This window comes from Arachis ipaensis, chromosome B10 (genome assembly GCF_000816755.2).
Source record: "Arachis ipaensis cultivar K30076 chromosome B10, Araip1.1, whole genome shotgun sequence".
NCBI classification, from domain to species: Eukaryota; Viridiplantae; Streptophyta; class Magnoliopsida; order Fabales; family Fabaceae; genus Arachis; species Arachis ipaensis.
The window spans coordinates 36,751,605-36,761,570 of NC_029794.2; positions in this window are offsets into that span (position 1 = coordinate 36,751,605).

Below are 9,966 nucleotides of genomic sequence, written 5' to 3' on the forward strand. Positions count from 1 at the left end.
TCAAATCAGAATGAATCTAAGAGGTAAAATTTTAAGATTTGTGTGTCATAGCTGGGAGAGTCTAAAATTCTTCTTGTATGAATGCTTTTTTGATATGAGAAATCTTTTAAATATGAAAAAATACAATTTGTATCTGAACATGAAACACAATGAATGAGTTGAGACGGTCTAGAAGGTCCCGGGTTCTTGGGCCGAAGAGGCTGAAACCCGAATCCGCAACATTGCCATCAAACGTGGCGTGTCTGGCCCTAACAAGGATGTCACATTTTCGTGGACCCGGATTAGAGTTGACTCTTGGCAAGTTGGTTAGAATCGAACGGTTTCTGAAGGGTCTCTGATGTTAGAGATTGTGCATGCAGTTCTCAAGGCATCGCATCAATTGATATGAAATGGCTCATTAATTGCTATCACGCTCAATTTTACCTTATTACCCTTCTGGCTTTTTGTATTCGCACATTTTGAAACGCCTTTGTTTAAAAACTGCTTCAGTTATATTTGTAACTTTATTTTCTAACTTTCACACCATCACTTCCATGCAAGCTTTCTCCCTTTCCATTTTTATTTGGTTCTCCACCATGGGAGTTGCTTTGACCACTTTTGGAATCGTCCTTGTTTGAAGGTATTTTCCTGCACTTTGTTACTGTTCATTGTTCGTGATTTTCAACTGGTTCCAATTAAGTAAGTTTTTCTCCTTCTTTGTTTTTTCTTGTATTTTTGTTTACTGTCATGTCAATGCAATGGATAGTGTAGCTCCACCGTGAAGGTGGTTTTAGGTGATTTAGAGGGGTGTCACAACCTCTCCATTTAGGGCCTAGGCTAGCTTTCCCTTGAGTTTTCCTAGTTTTGGACTTTTTTATTTGTAGATCGTAGGCTTACAATGGTGATGGTGCCCCCAATTTGTAGGTATGGTACGAAGGAGGGCCGAACCTTAATAAGGGCTTGTGTTTTCAGTTGGAGGGTTCCACAAGTGTATTTCTGGTGTAATATCGATGTAGTGGGAACCCCTTCGCATCTTGGTGAGGAAGACTTACAGGAGTTTCGGGTTGCCAGCGCGATCTGTGGTGGGGGCGTTGTAGAGGAACATTATAAACTCTCCCTCCCCAACGCCCAAGAGCGCATTTGTTATGTAAATATGAAAGCTCAGTTCCCGACTAGATGTAGGTATATAAACCTATGTTAGATGTCATCGGACTCCAAAACCAATATAGTGTTTTCCCTTCTCAGCTTCATCCTAATAGTTGGGTGGCTATTAAATGTGTTTGAGCACGTGTGCGAGTATCTCAAAATTCCGACTGTTGTGGAGATTTTTCTGTACTTCTTCCTACTCTCTGTGCCGCATCGTGAAGGTAAGCACAAGAAGGGCTATATGTCCTTCCAAGCCGTTCAAGGTCGAAAGATTATTGGGCTCTTTGAGGACTCCTTTCGTGGGTTCAAGGAGGAGTACTTCAAGGTGAGGCCTGTTGTCATCCGTTTTGGCTAACTCTGGAAGGGGAACGACAGTTCTCGACCTACTAAAAGTATATGAGGCCGTGGAAGATCATTTACTGAAAGTGTCTTACGAGGGGTTGATTCGGGAGAGTAAGAATATAGTTGAGGTATTGACGGTCATTTTTGGGAACAGGCCGCTGAACCCCCGACATGTGATGGATGACTAGGAAGTCGGTTACTAATATAGTGGTAGGTTTCTTCTCTTTTCACTTTGTCTTTGTACTTCCTTTTGTATCCTTGTTCTCATAAGTTATTTTTTTTGCAGTTGATATAGCTAGCGGGCTTACAACCATGGAGAACCTCATGTCTGCCTTCCTTGAGGTGGAAAAGGACGAGCAACCTCAAATCGAGATGGTCCCTGCCTCGAGTGTCGATGCTGAGGGCCATCGCGAGGTCACGGTCACCCGGGCTAAGAATAATCTCCATGAGATCACACCCCCGTCTCCTAAGAAAAAATGAAAGATGTTATCGAGCGGGAAGGGGAAGGAGGTTGCCATCCCTTCTATGATGGAGAAGGCTTTTGATGCCCTGGCTTTTATTGATGAGCATTTGCTTCTGGGGATGGAAGAGTATTTTGCCATCTGCGACTTGCTTGCTCAGTTGCTCAGGCAAAATAGGTCTACCGCTCTGTGCTTCGTTCTACGATGGTGGTTCGCAAGATGGAGACGGTTCTGGGGCAGTTGTATATTTTGGATGGGAAGCTTCGCCAAGCTCAGTTTGACCTAATGACTGCCCGGGCCGAAAGGGATGCCGTTGAAGCTACCTGTATAGAGTCAAAGAAAGAGGTGAAAGAGGCAGCGCACGAGATTCAGCTGCTTTTCAACCTCGAGGCATCTCTGCAAGTGCAACCTTTGAAGGCTGAGCTCCATGCAGAGAAAGCCGAGAAGAGGGTTAAGGCCACCGAGGATGTTGCATATGTTTTGAGGAAAAGAAACAAAGAGATCGTGAGAAATACCAAGGAGGCCATTTTTGCAACAAAAGAGTCTTTGAAGTCGCAAGTCACCCTTTTTTCCCCTGACTTCGACGTTTGTTAGATTGGCGCCTTCAAGACTATCCGTGATGGGGAGATCATGGGCTAGCTCTTGGGAAGAAAACTTAGTTTTCTATTTTATTTTTCTAGATGTATGCCCAAGGGGCCGACCTTTGTATTTTCGATTAAGCAAAACTTAAGCCGTATTTATGCTAATTTTGTTAATCTTATTAATATGGTAAAGTCTATCTGACTCATGCCGTATTTAAACTGGGTTAACCGTTCAGGTGTGATTTGATTTTGGCTTCCAAATTGATCGATCCCAAGATGCCGTTCTCGTAACTTTGAAAAGGAAGAAAAATAAGTTGTATCATAGGAAAGGTAAATTTTGACAATACAATAAATTAATTCAAGAGAGAAGAAAAGGACAAGAACAAACAAAAATCTCGGCTCCATAGGACAAGAAAAGAGCATCCTAGCCCGTGATGGTGGCGTAAGCCTATCTTTATGGGTAGAACTTTTTCAGGTTGACCGCATTCCAAGTTCGGGATATCGGAGATTCGTCAAGTCTTTCTAATTGATAGGCTCTTTTGTCGCATGCTTCCCGGATACGGTAAGGTCCCTCCTAATTTGGGGAGATTTTCCCTTTCCCTGACTTCCAAGTTCTGATGTCGTTACGCCTGACCACTAAGTCTCCCTTCTCGAAATCTTGCTTCTTCACATTCTGGTTGTGCTTGAGGGCTAGTCTTTGTTTAAGGTACGCTTATCTCAAGTGGGCTAGCTCCCGAATTTTATCTACCAAATTCTTTTCGGCTTCCTGATCAAAAGTCCCTAGGAGGAACCTTGGGCTCGGTTCACTGATCTCAACTGGTATGACTATTTCGGTGCCATAAGTTAGGCGAAAATGTGTTTCTTTATTTGCCGATTGTAGGCTGGTGCGGTATAACCAGAGGACAAAACCAATTCATTTGCCCTAATCGCATTTCTTATGTTCTAATCTCTTCTTTATCCCTTTTAGGATCACCTTATCTAACGTCTCAACTAGTCTGTTGGCCTGGAAGTGTTCTATTGAAGAGAAACAATGCCGATTCTCTAGCCCTTCAAGGAAGTTATGGAACTTCTTATCGGCAAATTGGGTGCCATTATTAGAGATAACGAGCTCCGGTATACTAAACTGTTTGATTACCTATCTCCAGAAGAACATTTTACATTGGGCTACCGTTATGCTAGCCAAAGCTTCGGCCTCAATCCACTTGGTGTAATAGTCGATGGCCACTATAACGAATTTGAGCTGTCTTGGCGCCGTAGGGAACGAACCCATGAGGTCGATTTCCCATACTGCAAAAGTTTGGGGAGCCATGATATGGGATAGCTTTTCCACTAGAGCTTTGTGAATGTTTCACTTTTCTTGGCATTTAACGCACGTCTGACGAGTTGCATTGAGTCATGAATTATAGTTGGCCAATAGTAACTGGCTCTTATCAATTTCTTGGCCAAGGCCTTCCAACCCATGTGGTGGCCACAGGAACCCTTGTGCACTTTCCTCATGGCAACCCATATTTTATAATAATTTTTGGGTTGAAATTAGTGGATTTTATCAACTTATCTTGCACTTATTCATTGAAAATACATAGTTTTATGAATTTTTTCTAATTGTGCTTAATAGTGAAAAATATGCTTTTTATGCTTGAAAATTGCTAAATTAATTCATTGTTATCTCATTCGGTACGTTGATGTGTTTGTTTGAGTGAATTCAAGGTTTAGAAGGCAAGAATGGCTTAAAGAAATGAAGAAAAAGAATGTAAAAGTGGAGGAATCATGAAGAGATGAAGATTGAAGATTTTCATGGTTGTGCCTCCACATGGGTCATCCGTACGCACCATTCACAATTTGCGAGTATGCATGGTAGATGTGTACACATGACCCTAATCTCGTGCCTCACTTAAAATGGCACGTGACTCATGATTTCTGGCCCAATTTTGACCCAATCTAACTCATTTCTAAAGCATTTGAAGGCAAGAATGCAAGGGAATTGAACTAAGTAGTGTAGAAAGGAGTGTTAGAATAGTGTAGAATCGTGTTTTAGGTCAATTCTAGAGAGAGAAGCTCCAACTTCTCTCTAGAAATTAGGATTTTTAGTTTAGTTTTTTCTTATATTTAGGTTTTAATTCTTGTTTTAGTTTAGTTTTCTTTACAATTCCTTGTTCTAGTATTTTAATTCACCTAGTTTCTCTTGTTAATTTTTCTATTTTTCCACCTTTAGTTATTCAACACTTGTTTTAATTTCATTTTCCTTTAATGCAATCTTATGTTTTCATGTTTATTGTTGATTGATTGAATTGTTATTATTGTTTTCTTACAATTGGCAGTCATAGATTTTATTATTCTTACAATTTATGATATTTTTATTTTATGCCTTCCAAGTATTTGTTGAAATGCCTTCTTTAATTTAGAGTAGAATTTTGCATTCTTGGCTTGGAATTAAGGACTTTGGTGACCTTGAGTCATTGATGTCCAATATTGATCAGTAATTTAGGGTTGTTAGTTGGTTTTGTTTCCATTGATACTAGTCTTTCACTAAGTCTAATTAGTGAGTTGGCTAGGACTTGTGGATTAAGATCAATGATGTCCATTTGAATTTCTCTCGATGTTAAAGGATGACGAAGTGGGATTAACTCTTCTCAATTACCATGTTTGTGGTCAATGACTTAGATAGGAAACCTTAACTCTCAATATTTGCCAAGATGTCTTTTAGCATTTGAACTCCTTGTTTTCTTTTCAATTTCTTACAATTTAATTTCTTGTATTTTTCATTTCAGATTCTCCTTTTTCTCATAATCAATGATACACACACCTCACTGCAATTCAGAGACGACCCGAGTTATAAAACTCTCGGCTTTTGTTGATTTGAATTGTGACAATCTTTTAACCTCCACCTTTTTTGTGCAACTGGCTTGGCTTCTGACTTTATGGGTAGCCTATGGGACATGAACTCCGGATCCAACCCCGGCATGTCGGCAGGTGTTCATGCGAATAAGTCTTTGTTTTCCCTTAGGAGGGTCGAAAGAGGTCCCTTGAGCTCGTAAGGTAGGTTTCAGTTTAGGAAGGTGTATTTTTCCTTCGTGTCACCTATTTTTACTTTCTCCAAGTGTCCTTCCGGCTCTGGTCAGGGGAGCTCCTCAACCCTCGCGTCTATGTCGATGACAAAAACTCCCACAACATCGCAAGATTTCTTTCTTAGGGATAGGCTGACATTGTTTCAGGCTTTTGACGATTAAAAATCGTCCTGAATAGTTCCTATGCTCCCATCATCCGTCCAAAACTTCATTGTCAAGAACTTTGTAAAGATCACTGCATAGAAGTCGTTGATAGTCTTCCTTTCCAAAATGACATTATACCCAATGGAGTTCTTGAGGACAACGAAATCGGCCATGACTGGCTTTCTGTCCCTATATAAATTGGAAGCTTGATAGCTTCATCTGGTTTGATGAAGAAATCTCCTAGGCCAACTACATCGTGTTGGTGGATCAGAAGGTCTGCTTCTTTGAGCCTCAGGGTGTCGAAAGCATTCTGAAACAGTATGTTAGAGTCGACACCTGTATCCACCAGGATTCTCTTAAATAGGCTTATTCCCATTCTGGTCATGATGACCGTGGGCAGGTCATTAGTTAGGTCCCCAAGTTTATAATCCTGCAGGCTGAAGTTGATATAGGGAAAGTGGGTGATGCCCGGGGTTCCAAGGCGTGGCTGCCAGGATCTTGAGTTCTTTCTTTTGATGATTTGGATTTTTCACAGGTCTTAGTGACTACCACCTTTACCACAATAGTGGGGTCGAAATTCGTTTCTTCTCTTCGGGTTGTTTTGGCTGCTCAAGGATTCCGACCTTCCTTTATCTCAGGAGGCACTTTGCGGTTAGGTTTTCTTGGTTCGCATATAATTTTCGTGAACTTGAGGAGCTTCCCATCCCAAATGGCCCATTCGAGGGCATCTTTTAGATCCATGCAATCATGGGTCTTGTATCCATACCCACGATGGTAGTTGCAGTACAAAGATTTATTTCCTCCGGTCCATTCTTTTAGTTGTGAAGCTATCCGCTATCTGCTAATAGACCTTTATCCGCTATCTGCTGATCAACCTCTACTATTAGGGCAGTCAAGGGCATGTAGTTCATGAACCCTCCAAATCTTGGGGGTTGGGAGAGCTTGTTTGCCTATTCCTTGTGCTCACCTCTTCTTCGTTTATGTATTCTCTGGCCACCATTTGGATCTCATGAATGGTCCATACAAGATTCGTGGTAAGGTTCTTACGAAAGTCTTCATTTGTAAGTCCGTTGGTCTAGAAGAAGCTAGCAACCGAGTCTGTGAGGTAGTCAATTTCAAGTCATTCATTGTTGATCAGTCTAGGTATTTTGTCATTCATTCATCATCTCGCTGAGTCACCCCTAGGAGATTTATGGGGTGCTTTTCTTTGGCAATTCTAGTGGGGAATTGAGCCTAGAATTTTTGGGAGATATCTGAAAAGAACCTGATGGATCCTTGAGGGAGCAAGTTAAACCACTTGATTGCTGGTCCTGAAAGCACTACCAAAAATGCCCAACACCGCACTGCATCGGGAACTCCAACCAGGTTCATCCGCACTGATGAGCGGATATTTTATACGTTTTTTGGCATCATTTTCATATAGTTTTTATCATGTTTTGTTTAAGTTTTGTTAAGTTTTCATAGGTTTTAGTGTAAAATTCATATTTTTGTATTCTACTTTGAGTTTGTGTGTTTTTATGTAATTTCAGGTATTTTCTGGCTGAAATTGAGGAGCTGGAGCAAAAGTCTGATTCAGAGACAGAGAAAGCACTGCAGATGCTATCCGAATTTGACCTCCTTGCACTCGAAAGAGCTTGTCTGGAGCTAAAGACACCCAAATGGAGCGCTCTCAATGGCTATGGAAAGCTAACATCCAGAGCTTTCCAGAAATGTATAATAGTTTATACTTTTTTCAGAATTGAAGGCTCAAAACTGGCATTCAACGTCAGCCTCCTGCCCTATTTTGGCGTCCAGCACCCAAAGGAGAAGAGACCAGCGTCCAACGCCCATAAATGACCCTCTAACCAGCGTTCAATGCCCTAGACGCCTCCTAGCACGTGGATCTCAATCAAGCTCAACCCAAACACTCACCAAGTGAGCCCCAAAAGTGGATTTTTAGCACTAAAAGACTGTTTTACCCTTCTTATGTAATCTTTACTCATTAGCCTAGTATTTATTTGAGAACTTTTACATTATTCAGAACCTTTTGATACTTTACACGTTTTACATTGTAGTTTTTATCAGTATGAGTTTCTAAACCTCCTAGGTTGAGGGGAGGAGCCCTGCTGAGTTTTATAGATCAATAAAAGTATTACTGTTTCTTTTCACTCCGTGTTTGATTCTCTATTCTAAGATGTATCTTCATTTCTCATTCTAAGACCGCGTGCCTGACAACCACCCGTGTTCTTCTTGGGTTTGTGTGACTACGTGACTGGAAAGCATTGAACCACTAGCTTGATTATACATCTCTTAGACGGCTAATCCACGACTTCGTTGGGGACTTCTCGAGACACCAGTTCAGCCGAGGTATGGGGAGATTAGAGTCTCTGTAGTAGAGGCTAGAACCAAAGGCGCAGCATTCTCTTATCCAGAAGATTCGACCTTGTCTGTGGCATTTTGAGTAGGATCACTAAGGAGAATGGACTACAAGAGCTTCACCCTCAATCAGAATGGATCCACACTAACCCTGGGGTTCAGATCTGGAGGAGCATTGGCGACTTCTCAACCGGCATTGATCACATACAGTCTGCCATAGAAGAAATCATTCACAGTTGAAGAAGTCAGTAAGATTGGAATTAATCCAGAAGAACAAAGCATCTCCAAGCCTTAACCACCTTCTTATCATAGTTTACACAACTTCTGAGTTCTGAGTAATGTTTTCTTTTTATTTTCTTTTATGAAACTAAACAACATATCTACATCTCCTACTCGCCTGACTAAGATCTACAAGATAACCATAGCTTGCTTCAAACCACAATTCTCGTGGGATCAACCTTGACTCGCACATGTATTACTTGGACGACCTAGTACACTTGCTGGTTCAGTTGTACGAAGTGTGGGAATTCGTGCGCACCACGCACCTTGAAGGCGGTTAAATTTTCTTGGGGTCTTTGGTCCCATCGTAGCGCATATCCGTCGGCTTGTCAAAGTGTCTAGGCAAACGAACCCTGAGGACTCTTTCGTCAAAAGGGGTTGCACATAGAATAACGAATTCGCCATGTTACCTTCTCTTCCCCACAGAAGATTTGTTGTTTTCTCTTCCATAGGGGTCACACTGAGTTCAGGACCCTGACTCATGGGGTCGCTGATCGTCCCTACCTTGTCACCCTCCGTTTCACTGTTCTGGCGATCGGGAGCGATGCCTCTCTTGGGGTTGCATCCTCGAGAGCGTCTCGGAGCTAGGTGTCGGATGGTAACGACCTCAGGAGGCTATTTCTCTTTTCAAGTTCTGCAGCCTATGCCGTAATTCCTGGATGATTTAGGTGCTATTGGACCCCGTTCCGCTGAAGGGGCTGGAAGCTGATGACTGTGTGTCATCACCGTGTGGACTATGCTCGGAATCCTAACCCCATTCATCGCTTGGTGATTTTTCGGGGGGTATACTCTCGATTCTCTGTGAGGGAGTATTGGTTATCCATCGAACAGAGGTCGCTGAGCTCTCTTGCTAAGGATCTCCACAGACAGCGCCAATGTTCATGAGTTACCTTTAACAATGGGATCCACAATCTAGCAGGGTGATGAGTTTCGCGGTGTCCTAACCAGCGGAATGTAAACAAGAGGGGTGACTTGCAAAGACACTCCAAGACTTAAGTTAGAATAGATCTAAAAGGTAGGGTCTTAGGATTTTTGTGTCATACCTGGAGGGAGTCCGAAACTCCTCTTATATGGATGCTTTTCCGATCTGAGAGATCTTCTAAATGGAAAAAAGATATGATTCATATCTGAACACAAATTACGGTGAGTGAGTTGACGCAGTTCAAAAGATCCCGAATTCTTGGGTCGAGGAGGCTGAATTGGACTTGCAGACAAGATTCGTCATTGGGCCACTAAAACTAAAACCACTTTTTTATTTTGATATACATTTATGATTGACTTTTTTATATATGTATAAGATAATTGGAATTAAGTAAAAAGTTTTACTGTTTAAAATATTTTATACATTAAAATTTAAAAATTATAAATATATATTTGTTATTAAATTTTTTAAATTTTAGTAAAAAACAAGCTCACCATGGCAAATCGTAACACCAACTGTGCAGTATATTCACCTCAGAATATGTGAACAAAAGGAAAAACAGGATAGAGCTAGGAGATAGAGATTAATGATATCTAACCAGTTTTTTTTTTTTCAACAATAATAATAATAAGAAGATAGTGTATCTATATATCTGATTTTAGACACAGATTAATCCTATATTCAATTTCTAT